The sequence below is a fragment of the Rhinolophus sinicus genome, chromosome 18 (genome assembly GCF_057876585.1).
Source record: "Rhinolophus sinicus isolate RSI-liver-muscle chromosome 18, RSI-T2T, whole genome shotgun sequence".
NCBI lineage: Eukaryota > Metazoa > Chordata > Mammalia > Chiroptera > Rhinolophidae > Rhinolophus > Rhinolophus sinicus.
In genome coordinates, this window is record NC_142518.1 from 28,591,397 (window position 1) to 28,619,025 (window position 27,629).

At 37.2% G+C, this 27,629-nt stretch overlaps 1 protein-coding gene across 7 annotated transcripts in view; it reads left to right on the forward strand.

Annotated features, from left to right (window-relative positions):
• Positions 1-27,629, forward strand: part of SYTL5 (synaptotagmin like 5) — a 212,506-nt gene that overhangs the window by 47,295 nt on the left and 137,582 nt on the right. The gene's annotated exons all lie outside the window — the stretch shown is intronic.

A 27,629-nucleotide genomic window follows, 5' to 3' on the forward strand; every position in this document is an offset into this window, starting at 1 on the left:
GAATTAGATGAATTGTTGACTGAATAAATTGGAATTTCTGTTTGAAATCAGGTGTACAATATGTCATGCTCTGAAACTATTTAAATTGAATTCTAAAATCACTAGGTTATTAAATTTAAGAAGAGAGGGACCGGTAAAACTCAACTTCAAGGATTCCCTGCTAGAATGTCACACTTACTGGATTCATTGTACAGCAGTAACTGTGACCAACTCTCCACTCCACCCAGCTTGTGCTGGGACAGTCCCAGAGAGAAATGGAGATACCGTTTTGTAGTATGATGCATGAGCTACCACCTAAGACTCCGAACCCCTTCCTGATTCATGGAGTTGATTATTCACATTAACATAATGATTGTGATTGAGGTATTAAAACCTAGCTCTTCCTTACAGAAAGTTTGGGTACCATAGTAAAGCCGGTCAGTGCTGGGCCCATATCCCTTCATTCAGTGCTCATCTAAGATGCAAAAAGCTGCTTACTGGAAATGCTTGTTACTCTCTGTCTGAGGACTGTTTTGTTTTTGGTGTGTTTTTTTTGTTTGTTTGTTTGTTTTTGTAGCCAGGGAGGCAAGTTCACTTTGTGAGGGCCACGTCCCCAGAGGACGCCTTCAACCAATGACAGGTGGGGAGTTGGTGGATTAAAACACCCCAACTTCTTTGCTGCTCAACTGAGTTGTCTCTAAGACTTGGCTCTCACTGTCTCCCCAGAAGGGTTGAGCCCCAATTGACCACCAGAGTGATAGGTGCCAGCCTTGATAACATTCCCATTATTGGTTTTCTTCCCTTCCTTATCTCACTTCCTACTTCCATACTAGTGTTTACTATGACAACTTCCCAAAGAAACTACTTGGACTCAAATCCTTGTCTCAGGATATGCTTTTGGAGAAACCTAAACCAAGACAGAAACACAGGTCAACATTCATTTTGACCAAATTTGGCATGGTGCTAAAGAACATTAGTTTGGAGCACAGGATCACTTTACAGCGTTGAAATCAAATGAAAGTCTATAAATGACATCCTATATCTTTTAAACTTATTGTTGTTAATAAAATGTGGTATATGGATTTAGATCACTGTTGAACATATTCAATGAGGTCTCAGGGATACAGAATTCCTAGTTGATGGCAGGAGAGCTATAAGTGTAAGGCCTCCATCACCAGGGAGGGACACATGAGTAATATGTGGAACCAGGATCATGGCACAGAACGGGGCGGGCGGGGGGGCAGGAGAGGGCGGCAGTAAAATCAGCCTATGAGCTAGATCTGGCCTGTGGCCTAATTTTGTAAATAAAGTTTTATTGTAACTCAGCTATGCTCATTTGTTTATAGGTTGTCTGTAGCTGCTTTTGTGCAACAATAGCAAAGTTGAGTAGTTGAAACAGAGGTCATATGCATCATATGGCTCACAAAGCCCAAAATATTTACTATCTGCTTCTTTTTGGAGATAATTTTTTGACCCCTGATAAAAAACACCTTATAGTGTTTACATAATATTTTAGTTTAGTTTTTAAAAATTGGCCAGTAAGCTGTCTAATTGGACATGGTTTGCTCTTACTACCTCATACCAATGAATAGCTTAATTATCCTGCACTGAGTGTATATGCAGTGGCATTAAAACTTAAGTGACATATAGTGGCAGGGTGGAAATGCAGCACTGAGCATGACTTGTTGGCTAATTGAAAGCCTGAACATTAATTTCTACAAAGTTAGTAGATATGGACGTGATCTTAGTTGTAAAGATGCAGAATGGTGGTATGGTGCAATGAATGCCTGGGGGTGTGGCTGCATCTGTGTGTATGTATTTAATAACTTTTGAAAAAACTCAAACCTGTGGAATAATTTTAAGAATGGTACAATAAACACTCATATACCTTTGACTTAGATTCATCAATACTTTACATTTTACTGAATTCATCTTATGTCTCGAGAAAAAAGATGTTCTTTTTTATATAACCACAATATATTTATCAAATTCAGGATATTTATCATTAATACAATATTATCACCTTATATATGGTCCATTTTCAAATTTCACCAATTGTCCCAATTTTGTCTTTTATAGCAGTGCTTCTCAAATGTTAGCATGCATCAGAATTACCTGGTAGGCTTGTTAAAACACAGATTCCTGCCCCCCCCCCCGAAATTCTGATATAGAAGATTTGGGGTGGGGCCCAAATAATTTTAGTTATTACAAACACTCAAGAAATTTGGTCGAAATGCTGCCAACTTAATGTCTTCCCTCCGTTCCACCTCCCACCAACCCCAAATCCAAGCTACTACGTATACAGGATCCTGTATTGCATTTAGTATCATGTTTTTCAGTCTTTTTTTTAAGCTGGAATGGTTCCTCAGTCTTGCCTTTCTTTCTCCTGATACTGACTTTATTACAGGGAATGTGCTATGTTTTCTTGACCTGTAGAATCTTTCAGTTTGGGTTTTCCTGAGGTTTTCTCATGATCAGATTTAGATAATGCATTTTTGGCAGAAATACTACAGAAGTAATGTTGATTGGTTTGTCCCCTTTGTTGGTGATTTAACTTTGATCACTAAGTTAAGGTGGTATCTATTTGATTTCACCTGTATAAAGGTGCCTTTTTTGCTTGGTAATTAATATGTAACCTGTGGCAAGATACTTTGACCCTATTCCCCAAAAAATTTTTATCCAATCTCTGTGATTCTTGCCTGAATTATCACATTAGTTGCTAAATATTGATCTTTCTAATGCCATCGTTCACTCTACATGTATTAGTTCTCATTTTATAGTAAAGAAGAACATTTCCTCTTTCTCCTTTGTTTTCTTGTTGTTTTATGGAAATAGTATGAACTAATGGTCTCTTATTTTATTCAGTGGGTTATAACCTTTTGTTTTCATTATTCATTTTTGATGCTCAAATTATTTCTGATTTGACCAGTGCCAACACCTCCAGTCTGGCTCCTGTACTCTTTTAAACATGGCTCCATCCATTGTTACGTTTCTAGAGAAACATAAATTATAAAATACTTTATTAATGTATACATTTTATCTGTCACTAAATACTTGCTGGGTCTGTAGTGTATCTCCAGTACTCTTAGATGTAAAAAGATATGTAAGGGTAATATAAGGTAAATGTACCTTCTTCCACCAAAGAACTAAAATCTCACTTAATATAGTAGGACTAGCGTAGGTAAAGCCATTAGAGACTAATTTGAGATGGTACGTAATCCAGTTCCAAGCTTTTTTTTATTCCTTCTAAAACTGATCCACACTATTGTACTTATAATAGCAACACATTTCCTCATTGTGAAAAAGGAAACAATTCATCCTTAGTCTGTGAGCAAGGCTTATTCCTCTAATACCATATAGGAGGAAGTCAATCAGCAAGATATACCTGAGATTTGTCTCTGTCTTCAGTGTGTGAAATGCAAACTTTAATATAGTTAGGCAAACAATTTCAGGTTTCAGAATGTCACATACTACATAAAATTGTGCAATGCTATCTGGTTTAGTAGGTATTTGGCCAATTTTTGTGGTTAGCTTGCTAATTCTTGCAGTTCGTTTGGTTTTATAAACTTTATATAGTACAGTCATTTAAGACTGTCATACTATATCCTCTGTGCCTCTTACCATCTTTTTTATATTTTTCATCCTTTTGCCCCTCTGTATTTCTTTCAAATAGTTTCTTCTGATCTGTCTTCCAGAATATTAACTCCCAGTTTTTCTAATGTCTAGTAATAGTCATCCATTGAATTCTTCATTTTGGTTATGGCAACTTTTCCTGTTCTAGAAATTCTCTTTTTAAAATGTTGTATCACTTAGAGTTTCTAGTTTTCTCCTGAAAATCTCAGTCTTTTATGTCCTGTAACATTGTAAACATAGTCATTTTAAGATGTATGTGATAATTCCAATATCTGAAACCTAGTGGCTCTGTTTCTATTGTATGTTGTTTCTGCTGGTTTTCAGTCATAAACGAGAGCCTGGGTTATTCTTATTCTTGTCTGAGGGTCCAGAGTTTTGACAACAGCACTAAAAGAATCAGTTTTTTTCCTGGGGGAAAAAAGTACATGTATCAAGAATAGATGAGTAGAATTAGAGTGTAGTAGGGTCATACACAATTTAATTGCAGGAAAACGTAATGGTTAAGAAGGGGCTAGATCCAAGCTGCCTGTGCCAAATCCCAGCTACTTTACTTAATATTTGCCAAGCCTCAGTTTTTTTATTCCTGAAATAGTAACAATACCTATCTCACAGAGTTTTTGTAAGTATCAAAAGAGATAATGCATGTAAAGTACTTAGCCCAGTGCCTGGCAAGCACTCAATAAATGTCAATTATTATTATTATTATCATAGAGAGTGTCTCAAATTTTCCATGTAGGAAGTGTTTGAGATGTCATCAAAATGCATTCATACATTCATTAATTCATTCAGTTATTTTAAAAATAAGTACACAGTAAATATTTGTTGGAAGAAATAATTTGAGCAACTGGTAGAGAAGGTGGTCTGAATCTCAGGGAAGGGTGGAATTGTAAAGGGTCAGACAAGAGTAAAGATTGTGATAGAAACAGCCAAGGCAAAGCTTGGAATCAAGATGACTTACATGTGGGATAATGGGCAGATCCACCGGGATGGAATGCCTCAGAGAAAAATATAATAATCTATAGAAAAATAATGGGCAAGTATGTTATCTTGTAATGTTCTGTAATTATCATATATGTTGCTACTTCTGGGTCATCTTCTCCCATTTCCAACTCTGTCCTATATTAAGCTGATTATGTGCACAATAATGCAGGTATCACATATCAGCTAAACTAATGGGCTTTCTCCCTGACATAATATATACCCCTTGAATAAACTGAAAGGCTCAATACAATTAGTCTTTAGCTCATGTGCCCCGTATGTTTTATGTGCAATGATAAGAATCATTGAAAGCCATTTTATCTAAAGCTACTAAAGCAGTGATTCTCAAGTTTTAGCGTGCATTAGAATCACTCGAAGAACTTGTTACAGTATAGATTGCTGGGCCTCATCCTGAGAATTCTTGATTTCGTAGGTCTGGAGTGGGTCCCCAGAATCTGTATTTCTAACAAGTTCCCAGGTGATTCTCTTACTCTTAGTCCAGAAGCGACACTGGGAGAACTACTATACTGACAACATCGAGCCATATTAAGTACTGAACTATTTTAGAATTTGGTCATGTTTTCTTTTGGTAGAATAATTTTCTAAAATCTATATTTAGTTGTGCCTCCTACCCATGGAAGTAAATTATTTGAAATAACTTACAGGGGAAAAAAACTTTTTTCTTTTTTTAAAGATTTTTATTAAAAAATACAGTTATCAGTTTCTGGTGTGCACTGTAGTTGTTCAACATTTATATACCTAAAAGGTGATCACCATAAGTCCAGCAACCATCTGACGCCACACCATGCTGTCACAATATTATTGACTATATTCCCTATGCTTTCGTTACTTTCATTTATATTTTATTTTAGCTGTGGTTTTGATTTTTTACTGTGAAGACTAACTGTTTTGGGGAGGCCTAAGGTACCATTAAACTTCATTAGTGGTATAGATTTTCTAATACTTGAGACAAATCCTATTGCATTATTCATAAATCTGAATAGGTTGAGTGGGGCTTTTTCCACAAGTAATCTTTATAATAATAGGTCTTTCATAAATGCAAGCATGAATTCCTTCATCAGTATATTCTGCTGTTCATAATACATCAAACATTTTAAAGTACATATGCAAATTTTGTGGCATTTTTTTTCTTTGCATTCGTGTATCTTCTTAAAGGAACTACAGATCACTTCAGATTCTTGTTGATTTTACCACTGCTGCGTTTACATAAATGAGTCATACCAAGTATTACTTGCCACTTCTCCTGACAAGTACTTGAAAGTTGAAGTAATTTTCACATATTCTGTCTCATTCTTCCCTCGTAGTGCTGTAATGCATTATGGGCAGGAAATTACTTTGACAAATGAGACAAGATAGTGGGAAGGTGTTCAAACTGCATGGTGTTCAGCTCATTCACTCACTTCCAGTCTTCTGTTTGAGTCTGGGCTGCGCTGTCCACGTCCCCATTGCTGGACCTCGCTTTATCTCTTTCCTCAAATGAAACTAATACAAGGTTTTTGTGTGTGGCAGACTTCTAAATCTTGGTAATAACAGTGAGGGGAAAGATGGTGACAGCCCAGCTCCAGTACCTCAAACAACTTAAAGCTGAATGTATTGTCAATACCTTAGCTATGCCCTGTCACAGGGAATTTCCCTTTAGGCCTCTGTATTGTTTACTTCCTGTTCCCTCCTCTCCCCCTCCCCAGTTCTCATCTCTACTTCCCTTTTTGCTGGCCTCCCTCTCTTTGGCCACCTTAATCTAACTCTAGTTCAGGGTAATTCAGCTCTCTTTTGGCTCTCATGCATTTAAATTTTGAGCAAAGGTCCTCACGTTTCTCCATTAAAAAGCCAGTCATCGTTGTTGACTACTGTGTTTCCCCGAAAATAAGACCTAGCTGGACCATCAGCTCTAATGAGTCTTTTGGAGCAAAAATTAATATAAGACCCAGTCTTATTTTAATATAAGAACTGTCCAATCCCTGAGGCACTTGATTGCCGGTCTTCTGTAGAAGAGAGCTAGTGTCCTGCACTTACCAGAGACCACAAAGTCAAGTGGGCACTCAGGTCAAAGAATGGAGAGGCGTCCATGGACAGAGGCTGACGCCCCCTGAGACAACCTTCAACCAGTGGTAGGTAGGAGTAGGTAGATTAATGTCACAGCCACCCAGCTTTTGGTGGTATTGTTTGAGGCCCTACCCTTGCAGTTTCTCATCATATCCCGGGAAGAACTGAGTCCCGCTTGCCCACAGCAGTAATAAACCTTTGATTTTCTTTCCTCCTTTCTTTGTTTCACTTTCCCTCCTCCTTCATTTTTGCATTTTCGGATGACCTGGAAAATAGTGATCTGCCCCCAAGTCCTTGCCTCAATATCTACTTTTGGGAGAACCCAAATTAAGTTAACTTTCAGTGCTGCTGCAATTTCAGATACTAAGTATTAAATAGTACCGTATTCTGAATTCTGCAACTGCTCCTAATTTTACATAAGTGCTATTGTTTCAGTCATATTGTGTTCTTGATGGCAGAAGCTGAAGTGAAGCAGGATGTGGGTAATTCTATTTTTAAATGAATTGTAAATTGATGTGGATGTGAATTATATGATTTTAAAATTGGCCATTTTAGGTCCTGGAGTCAGTTCGTTGAAGATTTTTAATTCAGTGGGAGTCAAAATATGATGCAGCTTTATTTTTACCAGTTAACTGCTCCTCAACTGTGTCAAAATTCCTTTCCCATCGATTAGATGCTACCTTTGTGAGATCTTAGCCATAACTTGCATCTTACCTCTGAAAGAATCTTTCCTCTGCATTGGGGGCAGGGAGGAAATAATCTGTCTTCAGGAACACTCCTAAAAAGATTGGCAACCTTCCTCCCTTCTGTATATCCTCCTAGGACTGACTGGGAGAGCGGGCAGGTGTTGACTGGTGGTACTATAAGGGTGGTACTGTCCCGACACCTTTCCGTAGGCCTAAAGGTAAGAGGCTGGCTTCCACTGTTGTTGGCTCACTGGTGGCTCAGTGAACTTAGTGTGTATCTTCAACCTTGGGCCTGAAAATCCCATCTGCATCATGTTGTGCTATGTTTCCTTAGCCTAACAGTAAATTAATTTGTGCCTCCTGATTTCACAGCAACAGGCCTGTTATTAGGATATGTCAATTTGAGTTTTAGAGATTTATCAGGTATGATTTACTTATGAGTCAGTGAGTGTCATCAGAAAATAAGTGGATGAGAAAATCAGAAGCATCAAAAATCATGGTTAAAATAAGACCACTATTGCTATTAGTGCTCAGAACTACGAACAGGACAAGATTAAATTCAGGGATATTAAGGATTAAAAAACGGGGGGCCGGCCCGGTGGCTCAGGTGGTTAGAGCTCCGTGCTCCTAACTCCGAAGGCTGCCGGTTCGATTCCCACATGGGCCAGTGGGCTCTCAACCACAAGGTTGCCAGTTCAATTCCTCGAGTCCCGCAAGGGATGGTGGGCTCTGCCCCCTGCAACTAAGATTGAACACGGCACCTTGAGCTGAGCTGAGCTGCCTCCCGGATGGCTCAGTTCTTGGTTGGAGCGTGGGCTCTCAACCACAAGGTTGCCAGTTCAATTCCTCGACTCCCGCAAGGGATGGTGGGCAGCGCCCCCTGCAACTAAAATTGAACACGGCACCTTGAGCTGAGCTGCCGCTGAGCTCCCAGATGGCTCAGTTGGTTGGAGCCTGTCCTCTCAACCACAAGGTTGCCGGTTCGACTCCCGCAAGGGATGGTGGGCTGTGCCCCCTGCAACTAGCAACGGCAACTGGACCTGGAGCTGAGCTGTGCCCTCCACAACTAAGACTGCAAGAACAACAACTTGAAGCTGAACAGAACCCTCCACAACTAAGATTGAAAGGACAACAATTTGACCGTTGTTCCCAATAAAATAAAATAAAAAGTCCTGTTCCCCTTCCCCAATAAAATCTTTAAAAAAAAAAAAACGGTAAAATGCTTGAACCCTGGATTTACTGGAGGGATGATGGACAGAGTTGAAATGATTGTGCCCATAAAATTATATTAGTAGTAGCAGTACCTAATAATTGGATGTGGGAAAAATATAACAAATTCAACCAGGAGAGCCTTGGATCCTCTGTGATATTTGGGCCATTAGGATGGATCTCAGAAGATACACAAGAAAGAAGAATCACTTTTGTTCATAGGAAATTTATCTTTTTCCTCTTCCAATGATTCCATCTCAATTATTGTGACACAAGCTATTCTGCCAAAAGTAGCTTTTTGGCTGCAGAATTTTCTAGATAATGGCTAGTTTCCTGTCCAGCCAGTCCCCTGTTCATCACTGTATTGCCACATTCGTTCTGTCCCACTTCCCCCTCTCCCTCACTCCCTCCTCTCCTTTACTCCCTCCTTTACTTCACTTGCCTTACTCTCTCCCTAATTCCTCAGGGGCTAAATTGGCTATCTTCCTATTTCAAGATTCACCCTTTTCTTGATATCTCTGGCCGATTAGTTTCATTCATGATTACTTTGTGAACTTTGCTTTGTGATTGCTTTGTGCATCAAGGAAATTTCTTTCTTACTTCAGAGAACTGATATCATTTTAACTGGGATTTATACCTTTTTTGTTTCATAGAGCACTTTTGAAGAATATACCTATTCTGGGCATGTGTAATGGTTACTCTCTCACTGTTCCGTAGAAGTAGTAGAAAGTGCATAGATTTGGCAAAGAGACATGGATGTAGGTTCTGATTTAACCACTTTGTAACCTTGGTCAAATTACCTATCTGTTCTTTATTGAATTTCCTTACTGTAAGGAAGGATAATAACAGCCACCTCCAAAGATGGTTGTGAGGTTAAATAAAATAAACTAGTTATCTGTTAATACTTTAATTAAAATTTCTTTTCTTCTTCTTTATTCCCAGTCCATTTTGCATTTCTTTTCCTGATGTTTTTGTATGTTTTCAAACTAGGTCAAGGTACCAGAAGACCCAGTCTGTTCAAGTCCAAATGCACAGAGTTCTAAATCTTCTTCTCCATTGTTTCATTTTTTTCAGCTAAGGAAACATTTTTAAGTGAGCAAGTCCTATTCCAGGAGGTTTCAAAATTGTCAGGATTTTTTTCTTATTTTCTTGAAGTTATTTCATGTAAATTCTCAATAATTTCTCCCAATTTTATCCTGTTATCAAGCAATGTAAGAGACAATAGTGACAAGAGGTACAACATGAGCTGCTTTTGTTCACTAGAAATATAAGTTATTTTTCTGAAACTTTGTAGTCCAAAAGCATCGCTGGAATCAGCTTTCCATTAGTTTCATGTATCTTTTTGACTAAATGCTGATTCCCTGGGCTTATTGCTTCTCACTCTGGCAGTACTTTATAAAATGTCCTCTTCTCCAGTTCACACAGGAGTCTTGATAATTTTCCTTTCAGTTTAAAACTATTTTGTCAGGGCTAGGTGTCCGAGTTGTGAAGCATGAAGTGAATTCATGTGGAATTCGTTCAAAAAGATTTTCATGTTTTGCCTTTATTTGTTCCATGAGTATTTATTACATTCTGAAGTGGAAATAAAAACATGAGCAAGACAGCTTCTCCCTATCCAAAATGTACAAGTTGTTTCCTTATGTAAACCCTTAAAGCCTCTGTTTAATCTCAAACATGTTATCTGGTATGGCAGGCACATTTAGTTCACTCCCCAGAAACCATTTCCAATCCCTTTCTTCTCTGGCCCACCTCCACTACCCACTACAGAGGCTGAAAAAGCCTGAGGCTCACTTTCCTATTCTCCCTTGTCAATGAGATATAAGGAAAATTCTTCTGGGGCTTCAGGGAAAGTACTGTAGTTTCTGATAAAAGGAACCAGGTACATGAGGAGAAAGACCTGTTCTGGTTTAATTTGTATCACATCCTGCCTTTGAACGTTTTCTTATTACTGTGATATTTGGAGCTGGGAAAGCCATCCAGCAATCATGAAGCAACCTGCCAATGGACCAAATCTCATATGCTAAGTATGGTCAAAGTCAACATAGAAAAAAAGAGCCTAGATCTTTGGTGACATGGGTGAGCCACCAAACCAACCTGACACTGGCACTGTAGTTTATTATTGCTGTTGCTAATATTGCTGTTACTTGCTGCCCAAAGCTTTCCTTGGTTGATAAGTCTGGAAAGAGTAACCTATCATATCATTAACAGTTCAGCTTCATTTCTTAGACCTTGCAAGGCCTGAGTAGAACGGGTACATTTTGATTGTGGTCAGGGGAAAAGCATAAAGAGACAAAATAAAAAGTGATCTCTACAACGAGGGAAGGTTTGGGCACCAGGGAAGAAATAAGAACTACAAAGAGCAAAAAAGTAAAAGGGAATGCAGAGTACAAATTTTGCCTCTACAATTGCACCTGGGTGACCCTGGGTACAATATTTAAAAAGAAATGTAGTGTTGAGGTTGTAATTTATTCTGTGCTATTTAATATCGTAATTAAATGTGAACTATGGCAGATTTTTAATTCCATTCTGGATCCATCCTGTCATATAGATGGTAGCTTGAATGTTTAGAACATGGAAATCAATTTCATGGCTGGTCTGAAGTACACATCATTACAAAAGATCTGTTGTAAAAAAATTAAAAATAGGAGTGATGATTTGTATCCCTTGCTGTTTGGGCCTATTGATTATTCATGCTCACAACCTTTCCTGAGTTTTTAAGAAGTTGTCAACATCTGTTTTAAATCCTTGAGTAATGCCATTATGATTAGATTGCAACTTCAAAAACTTTAAAACATTTCTCTTAATAGATTGAGTTATACAATTGAGTTCTGACAATTAAGTTTGCGAACTTGTTGCAACAACGTTGCTAACCTTTTTTTGGTATCAGAGGGATTATTCATTATGAATTTGTACCAACTGGACAAACAGTGAACCAAGTTTACTATTTAGCACTGCTGAAAAGGCTGCATGAAAAAGTCAGACGACCTGAACTTTTCACCAACAATTCATGGCTCTTGCATCATGACAATGCACCAGCTCCCATGGCACTGTCTGTGAGGGAGTTTTTAGGCAGTAAACAAATAACTGTACTGGAACACCTCCCTACTCACCTGATCTGCCCCCCAATGACTTCTTTCTTTACCCAAAGATAAAGGAAATATTGAAAGGAAGACATTTTGATGACATTCAGAACATCAAGGGTAATACGACGACAGCTCTGATGGCCATTCCAGAAAAAGAGTTCCAAACTTGCTTTGAAGGGTGGACTATGCACTGGCATCAGTGCATAGCTTTCCAAGCGGAGTACTTCAAAGGTGACCGTAGTGATTTTCAGCACTGAGGTGTGTAGCACTTTTTCTACGGATGCGTTCGTGAACTTAATTGGCTGACCTCATATGTATCTCTCTTGCTCGTCATCATTCTCTTTACTTAAAGAAATAGCAATTACAGCTTTGAACTTCCTCTTGCTCTTAGATAAGTTATATTCTGGTATGACCCTTTCTGTTACTGTGTTTCTCCGAAAATAAGACCTAGCTGGACAATCAGCTCTAATGTGTCTTTTGGAGCAAAAATTAATATAAGACCTGGTTATTATAAGACCAGGTCTTATAGTAAAATATTATATCGTATCGTATCGTATCGTATCGTATCCTATTCTAGTCTATTCTATTCTACCGGATCTTATATTGTGGTAAAATAAGACTGGGTCTTATATTAATTTTTGCTCCAAAAGACACATTAGAGCTGATTGTCCAGTTAGGTCTTATTTTCAGGGAAACATGGTAGCTCCTATTCTACTCTATTTCTCACTTAAGCAAATGTAATAAATAATTTAAAAGATTGTCACTGTACCATGTATATGTGTTTTAAGGAATAATTATTTGCTCAGAATTATGTTCAGAAGAACTATTTTAGGTATGAAGACTTCCAAATATCATTTGATAACACACATTTGAATCATTACATTTCAGGAACATTTACCACGAGAGCAGAGTAGATCTTCATTTACTTTTACCCTTCTGAAGCTTTGTTATATGCCTTCAGTCATCAGAAGCTGTACGTGGAATTCTGTTTATATCCAGGAGGTCTCTAATGCTTTTCTATTTAAGTTCAGACCAGTGTGCTGCTTTTTTGGTGGCTCTCATATTGATTGAAATTGCCTTTAATTTGTGATGTGTATTCAGTTGGTTGTCATATAGCATAGCATTCTCAAGAATAGTTCTATTACAAAAATTGGTAATTTAATATATACTGAATATTAACTTTTGACCAAATATGTACTTTTTCTGAGAGTTTTTTAAGCTATGAAAGTGTAAAAATATTTGAAAACATACCTTGGTTTTATGTGTTAATTTTCAGGTGTACTGAAGTTTTTGAGTTGTTTAATCAGTTGTATACATAATGGGTAGTAGTATCTTTCCAGCATGTAATGCAAATTTTATTTTTATAGCAATTACCAACATTGACTCTGAGGGGAAAGATCCTGAGTAGAACAATAACAATGAAAGTAATGGGAATAGGTAGGAACTGATCTGCTTTGACTGGGTAGAAAGATTTTCCAAGGATAAAAACAATTTATAGATCCATAAAGTAAAATAAATATTATTGTGACTAATCAGAAATGTCAAAATTTGGTGCATTAATATACACGGAAGACAAATGGCATCCAAGAGGCCTACTTCTCTTCTTATTAAAAACCTGTTTAGGTGTGAAAAGAAGAGCAAATTCCCAGCCTTAAAACTTTTGGAAATAAAGAAAAAGGGAGAGATTTTTTTTTCTTTCTTTCTTTTTAATTTTTATTAAAGTTTATTGGTGTGACAATTGTTAGTAAAGTTACATAGATTTCAGGTGTACAATTCTGTATTACATCATCTATAATCCCATTGTGTGTTCACCACCCAGAGTCAGTTCTCCTTCCATCACCATATATTTGATCCCCCTTACCCTCATCTCCCACCCCCACCCCCCTTACCCTCTGGCAACCACTAAACTATTGTCTGTGTCTATGAGTTTTTGTTTCTCATTTGTTTGTCTTGTTCTTTTGTTGTTCTTGGTTTATATACCACATGTCACTGAAATCATATGGTTCTTTGCTTTTTCTGTCTGACTTATTTGGCTTAGCATTATACTCTCAAGATCCATCCATGTTGTCACAAATGGTCCTATTTCATCTTTTCTTACTGCTGAATAGTATTCCATTGTGTATATATACCACAACTTCTTTATCCATTCATCTATCGAAGGACATTTTGGTTGTTTCCATGTCTTGGCCACCGTAAACAAAGCTGCAATGAACATTGGAGCACACGTGTCTTTATCTATAAATGTTTTCAGATTTTTTGGGTAGATACCCAGGAGAGGGATTGCTGGGTCATACGGTAATTCTATTCGTAATTTTTTGAGGAACCTCCACACTGCCTTCCATAGCGGGTATACCAGTCTGCATTCCCATCAACAGTGTATGAGGGTTCCTTTTTCTCCACAGCTGAAAAAGGGAGAGATTTTAAAGCTATTTAGGGAGAGATTTTAAAGCTATTTAGAAGTTAGGATTTATAGAATGCATTAGTCAGCATTCTCCAAGGAAACAACAAATAGGACACACATAGACACACACACACACACACACACACACACAGTGTATACTGGTTTGATTTCTTTATATGATTTATTATAAGGAATTGGCTCTAAATTTGCATGCCCCAATTTTTTCATATGTCAAGTTTTCTTAAGATTTTTTTACTTAAGTATGCAATTTTAAATTAAGGTGCATCTATTGTCATTCTTATTATTATGTTTGAGTTAAGAATTTCTTTTGTCTAAACAATGGTCCATTTTGTAAGTTACAATGAAATAGTGCTCATAAAGTACTTGTGTTGAACAATAGATTCTGATTTTAGAACTCTGTTGGAGGCTGTTTATACTGAATTTATTCGCAAACAGCTTATGGTAATTTTGAATGTCTGCTTCTTTGTAAAGAATTGCAACATCTTAAAGGTTCAGGGCACTAAAATTTGCATTTTTAAGAAAATCAGAGAATTGTTTCTTCAGATGGAACTCATAAATGATCCTTTTTTAATAAAGTGAGCATTACTGTGGTATAATTTACATACCATAAAATTCACGAATTCAAATTGTATAATTTGATGAGTTTGACAAATGTTTCTGGTTATTTAATCACCACAAACAAGATACAGAATTTCCATTAGTTTAAAAAGGTCTTTTTTGCCAATTTGCAGTCAGTTTCCTCCCCCACACCTCTGGCAACTACTGATTGCTTTCTGTCATCATAGTTTTGCCTTCTCTAGAATTTTATATCCATGGAATCATATTGTATGTAGTCTTTTGTGTCTGGTTTCTTTCACTTTGTATAATGCTTTTGAGATTCATCCATGTTTTTACTTGCTTAAGTAGTTCTTTTTTATTGCTGAACGATAGTCTGTTGTATAGATATATTACAATTTGTTTATTTACCGATTGATGGTTATTTGGGTTGTTTCCAGTTTGGGGCTATTATGAATAAAGTTGTTATAATCATTTAGATACAAATATTTCTGTGGACATATATTTTCCTTTCTTTTGGATATTATACCTACTCGTGGGATTCTGTGTCTTATGGTAACTCTAAGGTTTAACATTAAGAGAAACAGCCAAATTGTTTTCCAAAGTGACTGTACCATTTTTCATTCCCAGTAGCAACGTATGGGATTTCAGTTCCTAGCATATGGTATGGCCAGTCTTTTTAATTTTAGCTCTTCCTATAGGTGTGTAGTGGTATCACATTATGGTTTTAATTTGCTTTTCCATAATGAATACTGGTGTTAAGCATATTGTCAAGTGCATTTGTTTAAACTTTTGGACCATTTTAAACATTGGTTGTTTTCTTATTATTGAGTCATAAGATTTTTTTTTTATATGTTCTGGATAGGAATCCTTTATCAGATAGGTGTTTTGCAAATAATTTCCTCCAGTGTAGCATGCTTTTTCATTTTCTTAAGAGTATCTTCCTATGTCACAAAAAAACCACCGAATAGTATTCCATTGAAGTTTTTTGTTTTTTTTATTTTGATGAGGTGCCTTTTACCAATGTTTTTTCTTTTGTGGTTCATGATGTTTTGTGTTCTGAGAATTCTTTGCCTAACCCAGGGTCACAAAGGTTTTCTCGTATGGGTTCTTCTAGAAGTGTTATAATTTTAGCACTTATATTTAGGTCTATGACTCACTTCGAGTTAACTTTTGTATATAATGTAACAAGTTTGAGATTAATTTTTTTCCATTTGTATATCCAGTTCCTGCACCATTTGTTGAGGACTATCCTTTCCCCATTGAATTACTTTAGCTCATTTGTTGAAAATCAGTTGAGAGAGAGAGAGAGAGAGAGAGAGAGAGAGAGAGAGAGAGAGAGAGAGAGAGATTGAGAGAGTGAGTGTGTGTGTGTTGGGTGGAGGAGGTCTATTTCTGGACTCTTTAGGTCCCTAGTATAGATGTAAGGTTGTTTGTGAGCTGTGAAAACTTTGTTAATAACTCATCTTCACCACTGCCACCATGGTGTTTATTCTTTGTGCTAAGTCTGTATCATATATAGTATTTCTGTCATTGAACATACATAATGTACTGTAATTACTTGTTTACATAGCTCTTTTTCCTACTACACTGAATTCCTTGAGGGCAAGGACTGTGTCCTCTTCATCTATGTTCTCATGTGCTAACACTAGGCACATAATAGGCACCCAATAGATACTTGTTGAATTAAACAGAATATGGAAATTAGGTTAAAATTTTAAATATTTTACCTATATAATTATAATTGGTGTTATTTTTACAAAAATCTAAGCAAATGTTCTCACTTTGTTATCTAGTATTAATACATAGCACCAACGGTAATTTTTTTCCTGCATTCTGGACAGTTTCATTTTGACTAGTTGGTTAAGGTTTTCTTCTTAGAATCTATCTGTTCTTTGATAGTAAAAACAAGTCATAACTATTAGGAGATGCTAGTCACTGTACTAAATGCCAACATGTATTATCTCATTTAATGTTCACAACAGCCCTATGATTCAGTTGCTATCATTATCCTTATTTTATGAGGGAGCAGAGAACTAGAAAGCTAAGTAACTTACCCACGATCACACAGATGATCAATGGCAGAGACATGAAGGTAGTCCCTAATTTAAACACCACACTATAATCACTACCTGGTTTCATCTAGGAAAGTTAAGTTGTAAATTAACTTTCACCTTCATGAAGTGTTGTCACTCCTCAGGGTTGAAGATATGGCACAAGATCTTCACTTGATAAAAAGTGAGGTGCTGAATTTGTTGTTAATGAGTATACATGCAGTTATTTTCCAGGCAAAGGTGATTGTTTCATGTATTTCTCAATAAATCACATCAAATGTCCTTTACATCTTGTTCAAGATATTACAGTAAGTGTTGTGATGTGATATTTTGCTTGACATTCCCCCTGTAAAAAGCAATTTCTTTGTTCATGGAAGTTGTTTGTCCTTCTGAGCCTTGTTTGAAATACAAATGCCATAGAGCTAAGCCCTCCTAATCAGCTAATACCTCATTCATTGCACTAGACTTTATTAACAAACCGGAAGCAGGATGTGCATCTGGTTAGAGAGTGGAGCATCATGGGAAGGATGGGTTCTTACAAGCCAAGATATCCTAAAAGTATTCATAGTTTACACCTCAGTTTTTCCCTACTCTCATGCAGGCCCAAATTCCATCCCTTCCCAGCTCCAATTTTTCTGAAAGGTATGAGTTTGAAACTGATTTTTTTCTAATCCCATGAATGGTGCTTCTTACCCTGTCCCCAAACTGAAGAGTTCTTGTGTATAGCTCCACTTCTCAATATGCCACCAATCATCTTTGAGAATTTCTCACCTTCCTTCTTTACCTCACCAGTCTCTGAAATCTGGGTTTGGGGTGGTGCATTCATTCCAGAGATTGTGACAGTAATAAGAGTAATATCAAAAGCTAACTTTAAATAGCATTTACTGTCTCCTGTTTGCCTCATATTACAGTTTTCTCCATTAATCCTCACAACTGGATGAAGCAAGTTTTATTATCACCCCCATTTTATACATAAGAAATGTGAGGCTTAAATGGTTAAGTTCCTTGTAAGAGGTCATATGATCCATAAGTGGTAGAGACATGAACCCAGCTTTGTTTGATGGAGGAATGAATACTCTTAATCTCTACATCATAATGCCTCATAGAAACCCAAAATACCTTAGAAATGGATATGGGGCCAGTTTTTGAGCCAAAAAGAAGACAGTATTTGATAATAATCATAACTTTAATAGCATACATTCTTGTTCATTAAAGCACAGTCATATCCATTATCTGGATATGATTTGTATGCTGCTATTATGATGCTATTGTTTTTTTCTATGAAATTGCATTTGAAGCTTAGCAGTAATGTTAGGAAGATATTGAGGAATTTAGGAAGTCTTCAGGAATAAGGAGAGGAATCTGATAAGATGACCTTGGGGTGAGTGACAAGATCAATTTCTTGCAATTACTGTAATGGGTTACATCTCTACATGCTTTTTATACTCAGCTTCTTGATTAAATGATGAGGGAACTTGAGAGGAAATAATTAAATTTATTTCTAACCTTTCTGATTCAGAACTTTGCAATTCATTTAGAAAGTTTTGTTTAGGACACAGTTTCATGTCCCCTGAACATTGAGATAGTTTTACCTGAAGTTTAAAGCAAATGGTCTCTGACAAGCCTTTCTAAGTTTCAAAACAAAACAAAAACAAAAAAACTGCTAAAAATTCAAAAATCCTGTGTTCTAACCCTGCCTCTTCATTACTTACCTATGTAACTTGGAGCAAGAATCTCTCTGACCCTCACTTTCTTCATCTGTTAAAAAGATGACTAGGTAACAACTAAAGGCCCTTCTACCTCTAAAATTCTTTAAGTTTGACACTGTTCATAATGCTTTCTACATTTATCTAATCTTTATTTATATTAGATGCTTTACCTTAATACTTTTGCTGAAGAATACCATAGAACAGTGATTATCAAACTTTTTGGCTTTTGACCAGTATTGAAAACCTCAAAGAGCTTTTGTTTATGTGGGTGCTGTCAGTATTTACCAAATTGGAAATTAAAACAAAATTTTTTTAAACAGATGAATACAAAAACATATAGTCCATTAGCTAACAGAGTAATGGCATCATTGCAGATCATACAGCTTCTGGAAAATTCCACTATACAGTCATGAGGAAAGAGGGTAAAAGCAAGTAAGATCTTGGTATTTTTATGAAAATACCATCGTTTTGACCTCACAGATTCGCTGAAAGGGTCTTGGGAGTCCCTAAGACCACATTTTGAAAACAGCTGCCATCGGACTTGTATATTTAATTTCTTTCTGAATGAAAGCAGATTGATATTTAGGTAGTCCAGTTCACTGTTACCTGCCCCCACATCCATTCTCAGTTTCTTCCTCAATTGTGGGTTAATGCATTAACAGGGCAGGCCTTGTTTAAGAACTATTTTACTATAATGGTGCTATTCATATGTTCTCTTCCTCTGGACACCAGAATCCAGAACTTAGTTTTTGGTTGGATTCAGTTGGTTGAGATTTGAGATACCTTTTTGTTAATAATCAATGGAGTTCCTTTAAGGCTTTATAATACCGTGTTTTAAGGCTTTATAGTACCATGTTTCCCTGAAAATAAGACCTAGACAGACAATCTACTGTAATGTGTCTTTTGGAGCAAAAATAAATATAAGACCTGGTATTATATAAGACCCAGTCTTATGTTCTATTAAAATAAGACTGGGTCTTATATTAATTTTTGCTCCAAAAGACGCATTAGAGCTCTTGGTCCAGCTAGGTCTTATTTTTGGGGAAACACGGTATGATGTCACTGATTGTGAGATTCAGAAGAGATATGCATAGTTGACTTTCGTGAGCCCATATAAGCTGGCTTTAGCTCACCACTGCTTACTGGGGTAAACTGTCACAGAGTGGGGGGCTGCAGAGATGTGTTTGAGGATATTCGAATGCTGGAGCATAAATGCCATCTAATCATATTCACTCATGTTATAGAGGTCCAGGGGAATGGATACTACCTAACACAGATAGTTAAGGAGACCAAAAATCACGTCTTCATGGTTCTTGTCCACTGGGTGCAGATGACAAGGAGCAGAGTTTGGGTCATAAGGGGCAACAGAAAGGATCTGGTGGTTTTATAAGTTCACCGATAATGGTGAAATGTGTGTTGAGGGTGTAGGATCAACTAGGAGATAGGGTTGGGTTAGAAAAAATGTGGCGAATGCCTTTTAGGTTGCTTTTCCACTCTTCCCTTCATCATTCAACAAATATTCATTGATTATCTCTGATATGCCTGGGATGATGTTAGATACTGGGGATTCAACATTGAACAAAACAGTTTCCTGTCCTCATCCAGTTTACATGCTAGTGAGAATAAAGTTCCTGTACAAATAACTGCAAGTACGACAGGTATTCCTAAAAGAGAAGTACAGGGTGCTGTGTATTAACAGAGACTTAACCTATCTGGAACTTCAAAGTAGGAGGATTCTAGGGAGAGAAAACAGACTGGGGGCTCAGAAAGACTGATTTGCAGAGCTAGGTTATGGGTGGGAAAACAGTGCTGGAAGTATAAGAGAAAATTAAAAACTCTGAGAGATTACTGTATATGATTGTCAGGAATACTTAATTTGTGATTTGGTGTGAGGGACGTTTGGGGAGTGAGAGATGGGGAGATACTGAATGGATTTAACCAAGGAAGGAACATGCTTTAGTCTTTTTTAAAGAGCACTCTGATTATAGAGGAGAAAAGGAACCAAGCTTAGGCTAAACCTGGAGAGTTACTTTGGTATCATTAGGAGCCCACAAATATCTGGTGGGGGTCACTCCAATAATACCATAACACTCCGGTGGTTTAGGTTGGCAATATAAATATGATCTATGATATTTTAATTTTGTATACTCAATCTAATTTCTAATCTTTATACTACCCTGGTAGTCATCTGGCTATAGAACTTATACCTTAAAACATAATAAGAGTAAAAATGCCAGGCAGTGTTCTAAGTACTTTACAAATATTAACTCATTTAATATGCACAACATCCCTATGATATAAGATCTATACTTATCCTTTTTTAATAAACTAAATCACAGGGAAGTAATTTGCACAAGGTTTCATAGATAATGAGTGCTAGAGCTAGGATTCAAACCCAAGCTGTCTCACTCCAGTGTCTGAGTATTCGCCACTCTGCCATAAGCACTTTTTGTAGTTTATCACCTATGTAGGTAATTAGTCGTAACAAGTTTTCCTTTACTGAAGTAAGTTCTCTTCAGCTATGTAATTTGCCAGTTTGACTAGGCTTGTTTCATAACTTTGTTATTTGGAATAATTGAACTTCTCATTTAGGTAATCCGAGTCCAGAAGCTGCAGGCTCATTTTCGTCACTTATTTACCTAACAAACACATATGTCGTACTTATCACGTAGCAGTCACTGTTGTAAATGTTTCACACATATTAACTCTTTACAACCCAAAGAGGTATGTACTGTCATCTCCATTTTACAGGTGAGGAAACTGAGGCATCGTGTGTTTAAGGCCAAGGTCACACTGCTCATAAGCTAATTGGGAAGCAAACCTACGCAGTCTAGCTTAAGGGCCACAGTTTTAACCTCTAGACTGCACTCTTTCTTACCCAGAACAGTCCAGCTTAGTCTCTAACAAATCTAATTGTTGAATGATGAAAATGGGTGTTTTTTTTTACTTTTGTAGACTAAATACTTTCAATTCTTCTAGTCTTTACTGGTAATACAATTTGGTGCTTAAGTGCATTGGTTATTGTGGCAGTGCCTGGAGTTTCAGTTTGAGATAGGAAAGACAATATCGGTGAAGTTAAAGCAGTACAGTATTCTGAACTTTCTGCATAAACAACTTGAAGGTTAGTTCTATAGTCTATAGTTTTTTAAGGCTCCCAGAGACCCCAGAATGAAAGAGGCATCATAGGTGCTCCATAAGTTTCTTGATCAATGGATATATCTTTGAATTCCGTATTAGAACTAATATACTGAAGGCCTGCCTAATTTTAGGTCCTATCACATGAACAACAATAAAAACCTCTACATTTCATTATTAGATATATCTAAATATGAATTACAATATGACTTCTATTAAAATTCTTCTCATCAAATATATATGCTACAGAATAGAAATCATCTTAAAAATTTGTATTTAACTTCTTTATGGAGCTGTAATTGCTTATAATTAAGGAAAATCACATTATTAATGTCATTTATCAAATTAGCTCTTTGTCATTACTATTTCTTGAACACATACTTGAAACAAGTGTGAATCTGCACCGTGCAATTCTGTCTTGATGGGCTCAGATAATAAGAATATTACTTTAGCTTTAAATAACATTTCTAGCTTTCAGAACATTTTCAGATGCGTAATCTCTTTTCATTTTTTTCCTACTTTCTGTACTGCGTTCATTTCATCGATGCTGTCTTTCCTATCTCAAACTGAAATTCCAGGCGTTGCCATAATAACCAGAGAGAACATGATGTGGGGCTGTAGTGTAAATATATCAGATTGAGCTTCAACTCAGTAAAATGCAGCCCTTTAAATGCTATCATAAGGGGGAGTCTGACTCACAGTACACATTGTATTTTTACAGGTGACTAATGCTTCACAGATGTTTGATTGCTTGGTGATTACAATTACAAAGAATGACACTGTCCCAGTTTCCTGGATTTAATCCATTCTTTCCCTCTCCCTACTTCCCTTGACCTCAATAAGATCTACTTTGACTGTATAACTGTTTTTACTACCTAGTTTCCTAAAAATGCCCCCCTGGATGGCTGTTGTTTTTCCCGTGGCTATTGTTGAACTACCCAATGGAAAACATGAGCCTCTTGAGTTAAAGGACCATTGAAATATTTTGGGGAAAGGCACCCAACCAAGATCTCCTGAGTCATTTAATTATTTAGCTAATATTGGGAGACCAGTAAATTCTTGGCACTGGGCGTGGTATTCGGTATTCAAAGATGACTAACATATTGACCCAACCCCAAAGGACTCGTGGTCTTTTGAGGTATGTGAAACCAAACTGAAAACTACTTGAAATTGAACCCTGGATGTTCTACTCATCTGCTGTCTTAACTGTATAAACTGCAGAGTAGGAGAATCAATAGTTATTAAACACTTAATATAAATGACATGCTTTGTGTGTATTATCTCATTTAATTCTTCCCCAGATTGTCAAGAAAGGTATAAATATGCCAATTTGACAGATGAGGAAACTTAGAATAAGAAAGGTTAAATAATTTCCTTAAAGTTATAAAGTTGGCAGTGCTGAGGTTGAACACAGGCTTAGGCTGAAGCTTAACCTGACATATCAGATGTGTCTGGTCCCCGTGGCTGGGCTTTGTGGACTAACAATTACATATTTTGCCTCATGTGTCTCTGTCATTCCAGATTGGCTTTTCACACTGCAAAAATAGGTGTATATACATCCTAATAAAAAAAATGGAGAAAAAAATAGGAAACAAATAAAAACCAACAAAGTAAATTGGAGCAGCAGCTGGGACTTAAAACATATGGAAATTTAGACTAATGGGAGGAATACTATTTTGTACCGTGGATTAGCATATAACATTTTATGAACTGCTACATACTAGGATGTGAGATGGGAAAATGCATAGGCTCTGAAAGTTAAGTTGGAGCTTTAATGACTGTAGACCCTTTACATTAGGATGGTGTATATCATCTGCCATTTCACAGCAGAGGGCCAGTCAACTATTTCAAGCAGTTCCAGTGATAGAAAATGCATATAATATTTGAGATAGTCCATTTCATTTTTAAACTACCTTGCTATTCCCGAAAGTGAAAGTCTTTAGTGGCTAGATTTTAACTATTCTACAGTTATTTTATTAGCCATACAACAGTCTATTGACATCCATTTGCATATAACACTAGAGACAAATATAGAAAAATTCTAGTTCTTGTTCTATCTCGAGCTCAAAAGATTTTTTGTAATCAACCAACATCCTTTCATTCTTAATAACATTCTACTTTACTTCGAAAAAATAATTTCTTATTCACTCAGTATTACTCAGCACTGATTATATTCATAAGAGTATGCTAGAGATAAAGCATATTAGATGAAGAAAGGAAGGTTTTTTGCCATCAAAAATTTCAGTTGTGAAGGGGAAGAGATACCTGTCAGCGGGCAAGAATAGTGATTTAAGTGTCATCATAGACCAGGAAAAGAAGCAAAAACGTCTAGAGAAGTTAGTGGAGACTTGAAGAGAACATGACATTTTACTTCATCTTAGGGATGGGGAAAACATTTGGCAGACATCGGGGAGAAAGAAGGTGGCTTGGGAGTTGGGAAGCAAAGGGGGAAGTACAAGTAAGAGGACATAGGAAAAGGGGAAAAAGCAGCTAGACAATCAGATCACGGGAGGCCATAAAATATTCTGGGAATAGATAACAGGGGCGGAAGCATAGGTTTGTGTGGCGAGGAGGAGACGAGGAGAAGAGGCTAGAGAGGTGAGATGGGGAGATGGTGAAGAGCCCTGTGAGATGTGCCAAGAGCTTTGAACTCTATTTTGTAGGGCAGCAGGGATTGAACAGGAGAGGAATACTATTCAGCCACCTTTAAGATACAGGATGGACTCCCACCCCCAAATGGGTTAGGATGTGGAGATCAGTGCACACACACACACACACCCAAGATGGTATGAAAAGTGGATCACTCACATCACGAGGCTTTCTGGGCAGAGCGGGATGACTCCCAAGTAGGTCCTAAAATGGCTTGAGAGAACAGGAAAAGAAGACTGGCTTGGGGTTTTATGTTGGTTAGGGAGTGGAGCCATGGTGAAGGTTCCCATGCATGGAAAGGGGGCTTGTGTGCTTTGACTCTCCCACTAGCACCAAAGGAGGGAACACCTAGCCTTTCCTATAAGTTTGCCCATTTGTGAGGCAAAAGGAGAAGAGGGTCGGGTGAAGCTTAAAGCGGTCAGCAGTCAAATATCAAAAAATGGAGACATTGCACTAGCATGATCAGAGTTTTAAAAATCTATAAAACAAAAGCAAAAGGAGGAGCAGTGAGAAGATAACCTCGAAAAGGATGAGACAAGATCAGAGAAACCTGCAGGAGACTGTCCAATATCCAGGCAAAAGAAAATGAGGACTGGAACTATGACAGGGAAAACGAGAATGGTTTGAGGAATATTTCTGAGAAAGAATTGTGGTTTGGTACCCAGTGAACATGGTGAGTGAGAGAAGCTGTTCGAGGGTGAATTTCAGAGTTGGTTGTGTAACTGGAGAAAGTGAAAATTATGGTAGGACACACAGGAGGGGAGAGAGGTGGTGTGGAGACTGAATTATTTCAGTTTCATGTGTTTTGACATGTGATAGCCTAGAGCCACCTCATTTTTTGAGAAATGTACTTAGTAGTTCCAGACTCTGCCTTTTTCTAGGTCAACTTGAGTATAGGTTATCACATGTCATAATGCTAAAAGTTACAGTCCCTTTCTAAAGCCCAGGTGAGTATGATTTCCTTTTAATTTTCTATCGAAATTATATTGTTTCTTATTACAAAAGTAATCCATGTTTCATGTAAACAATTATAAAATGTAAGTATAGACAGGAACATATAAATGACCCACAGTCCACCCTCATGGAAATGATAACTAATATATTCATGCATTACCTGCTAGAGAGTGCCATTGAAGCCCAAATATGAGAAAAACTTGGTCTAAAAAAGTGAGAAGCTTCAAAGAGGAAGTAATGTTTTATCTGTGTCTTGAAGGATTTTGAAGACATTTGCTGGCCATAAAAGGGGGAGAAGGTGTGCTGAGAGCAGGAATATAGGAAAATAAGGAAAGCTACACATTTTAATATTGCGATCATGCAGTTCATTATGTTTTATAATATATTTTAACTTAGTATGAGCACAATTTTTAAGTGAAATTTTTTCCACATAGGAAATAGGTCTCTTGCCTTTCGGAAAGACCAAATTGGATATTTTTGAAGCTCCTTTCTGAAACTGCCGGTTTGGAAATATGAACCAGCCTGCCACAACAATCTGTTATCATCAACTCAAAGTATCAGTTTCTGTGCACTGGACTTGCTCGTTTTCTGCTGATTGAGGCCCCAGAGGTCAACAGCTGTGATTACCTGAATAGTTATTTCCTCCTGTTATTGAAAATTCTGACATTTTGATACATACTTCAATTTTACAATTATTGTAATTAAACATCTTGATAGGTCAAAAATTAGAATTCCCTAGAACTCAGAAAATTAGCTGCAAGTTTTTTTTCCCCCCAGTTTGGTTGAGAAATAATTGACATACGTCACTGTGTAAGTTTAAGGTGTACAGCATGCTGGTTTGATGTACAGATATTGTGAAATGATTACCGCAATAGGTTCAGCTAACATTCGTCATGCAAGTTTTCCTTTTTAAACAATTTGAATATATTGTGGTAGAGAAGTCAGCTGCCAGACTATGAGGCCCAACGATGTGTGCTCTTGTAGGTCAAGGAAAAGGGTTCTGTAATGGAAAAAAAAGCTTGTTGATAATGATGTTGGATTCTTTAGCATGCTTATTAGAAGATTCTACTGATTGATGTGATTAGTTTCCTGTTCAGTGATTTTTGACGTTTCATTTGTATTATAGCTGAAGTATACCAGATAGCCTATGTTTCTGACTCTGGATTAAAGCAAGGAAATTCTGAGATGTGACATTACCTGCTGCTCTTTTTCTCATTGTCTATGTCCGACCTGATCAAATATCTGGAGAAGGAGGATCTCACTCTGCGAGTTCAGTGTCATGAAGTTTCATGCAGTACTGTTATCAACTGCAGTGATGAGTACTCTTAGTTAAAAATAGGTCTTCAATCTTTCTGTTTTGCTTGCCACTGTGAATTGTGAAAATACTTTTTTCTGTAATACAGTAAATGGCCATTTCTTATTGCCTAAAGAATGAAACTTCAGTTGAGCCTCTCCATAAGTCAGATTCTTCCAGTATGACTCATTTTTTGAGACTCATTTTTGGAAACTGCATGATGAAGTGTTTTTCAGTTCACTGGAGTATTTGCCATAGAAGTGATTTAATGCATAAAATCCTTAGCATGGTTTCAACTGCAATAGAAGAAATACGCTGGATTCCACACAAAGTATTGAAAGCCTGGGGTTCTTGTGGTTCCCTGCGTAAGTAGTGTGCATCAGTTATCTATTGCTGCAATAATGCTACGTAATAAACTACCAAACTGTAGTAACTTAAAAATCACAACCAAAGTTCACTTCTAGCATGAAAAATGTGACATGTTCTGTAGACCAACTCCACAGAAAATTGGTGAAAATCATTTTTAAAACAACTGTTTAAAGTCTCTGGAAATGGTCCTAAGGGCATATAGCAAATGAAGAAATACTTATCCAGGAAAATCTATTAAAATTTTGAGATAGCAGCAAGAGTCTAGTATTTGAATGGATTTCCACTCAGGACTAGTGCAACAAAGAACACAGGGCTCGCTCTCCCTCCAGCTCCTAGACCAAGGGCCATCTTTAGAGGAGGGGCAGGACATCAGCATTTCTCATCCTGCCCCCAGCTACTAGTTGGTAAGGCTAAGTTCTGGCCAAGTGTGGCTGAGACATGGGGGCTTCATTCTTTCTCCCAACCCACACTCATGGGATGGAGGCTGTACCTTGGGTGTGGCATCTCTGAGTATATTGGGACCCGATCACCCTTCCCTGCATTGTAATCCATGTGTGATCCACACCACGAGAGGCAAACTGAGAAGACCTGAGGCTACTCCTCTTTCCATAAGTGTTCAGCTACTAAAGCAGGGAGTGTCATTCAGATAAAAATGTCCCATTGTCCCACCCTCAGCTCTGGAGCGTTGGCTCAGAGATTTTCCTTGGAGGGGAACTGATTTCACTTGCAAATGTATGGAGAAGTTCAAACCTAAGGACACTCAAAAACAGTTATAAATGAAAGGCAATTGGGAAGAGATTAGTAGATTAATTGAGGATATAGACAAAACTGTAGGCTAACTAGTTTTCTGGAGAGA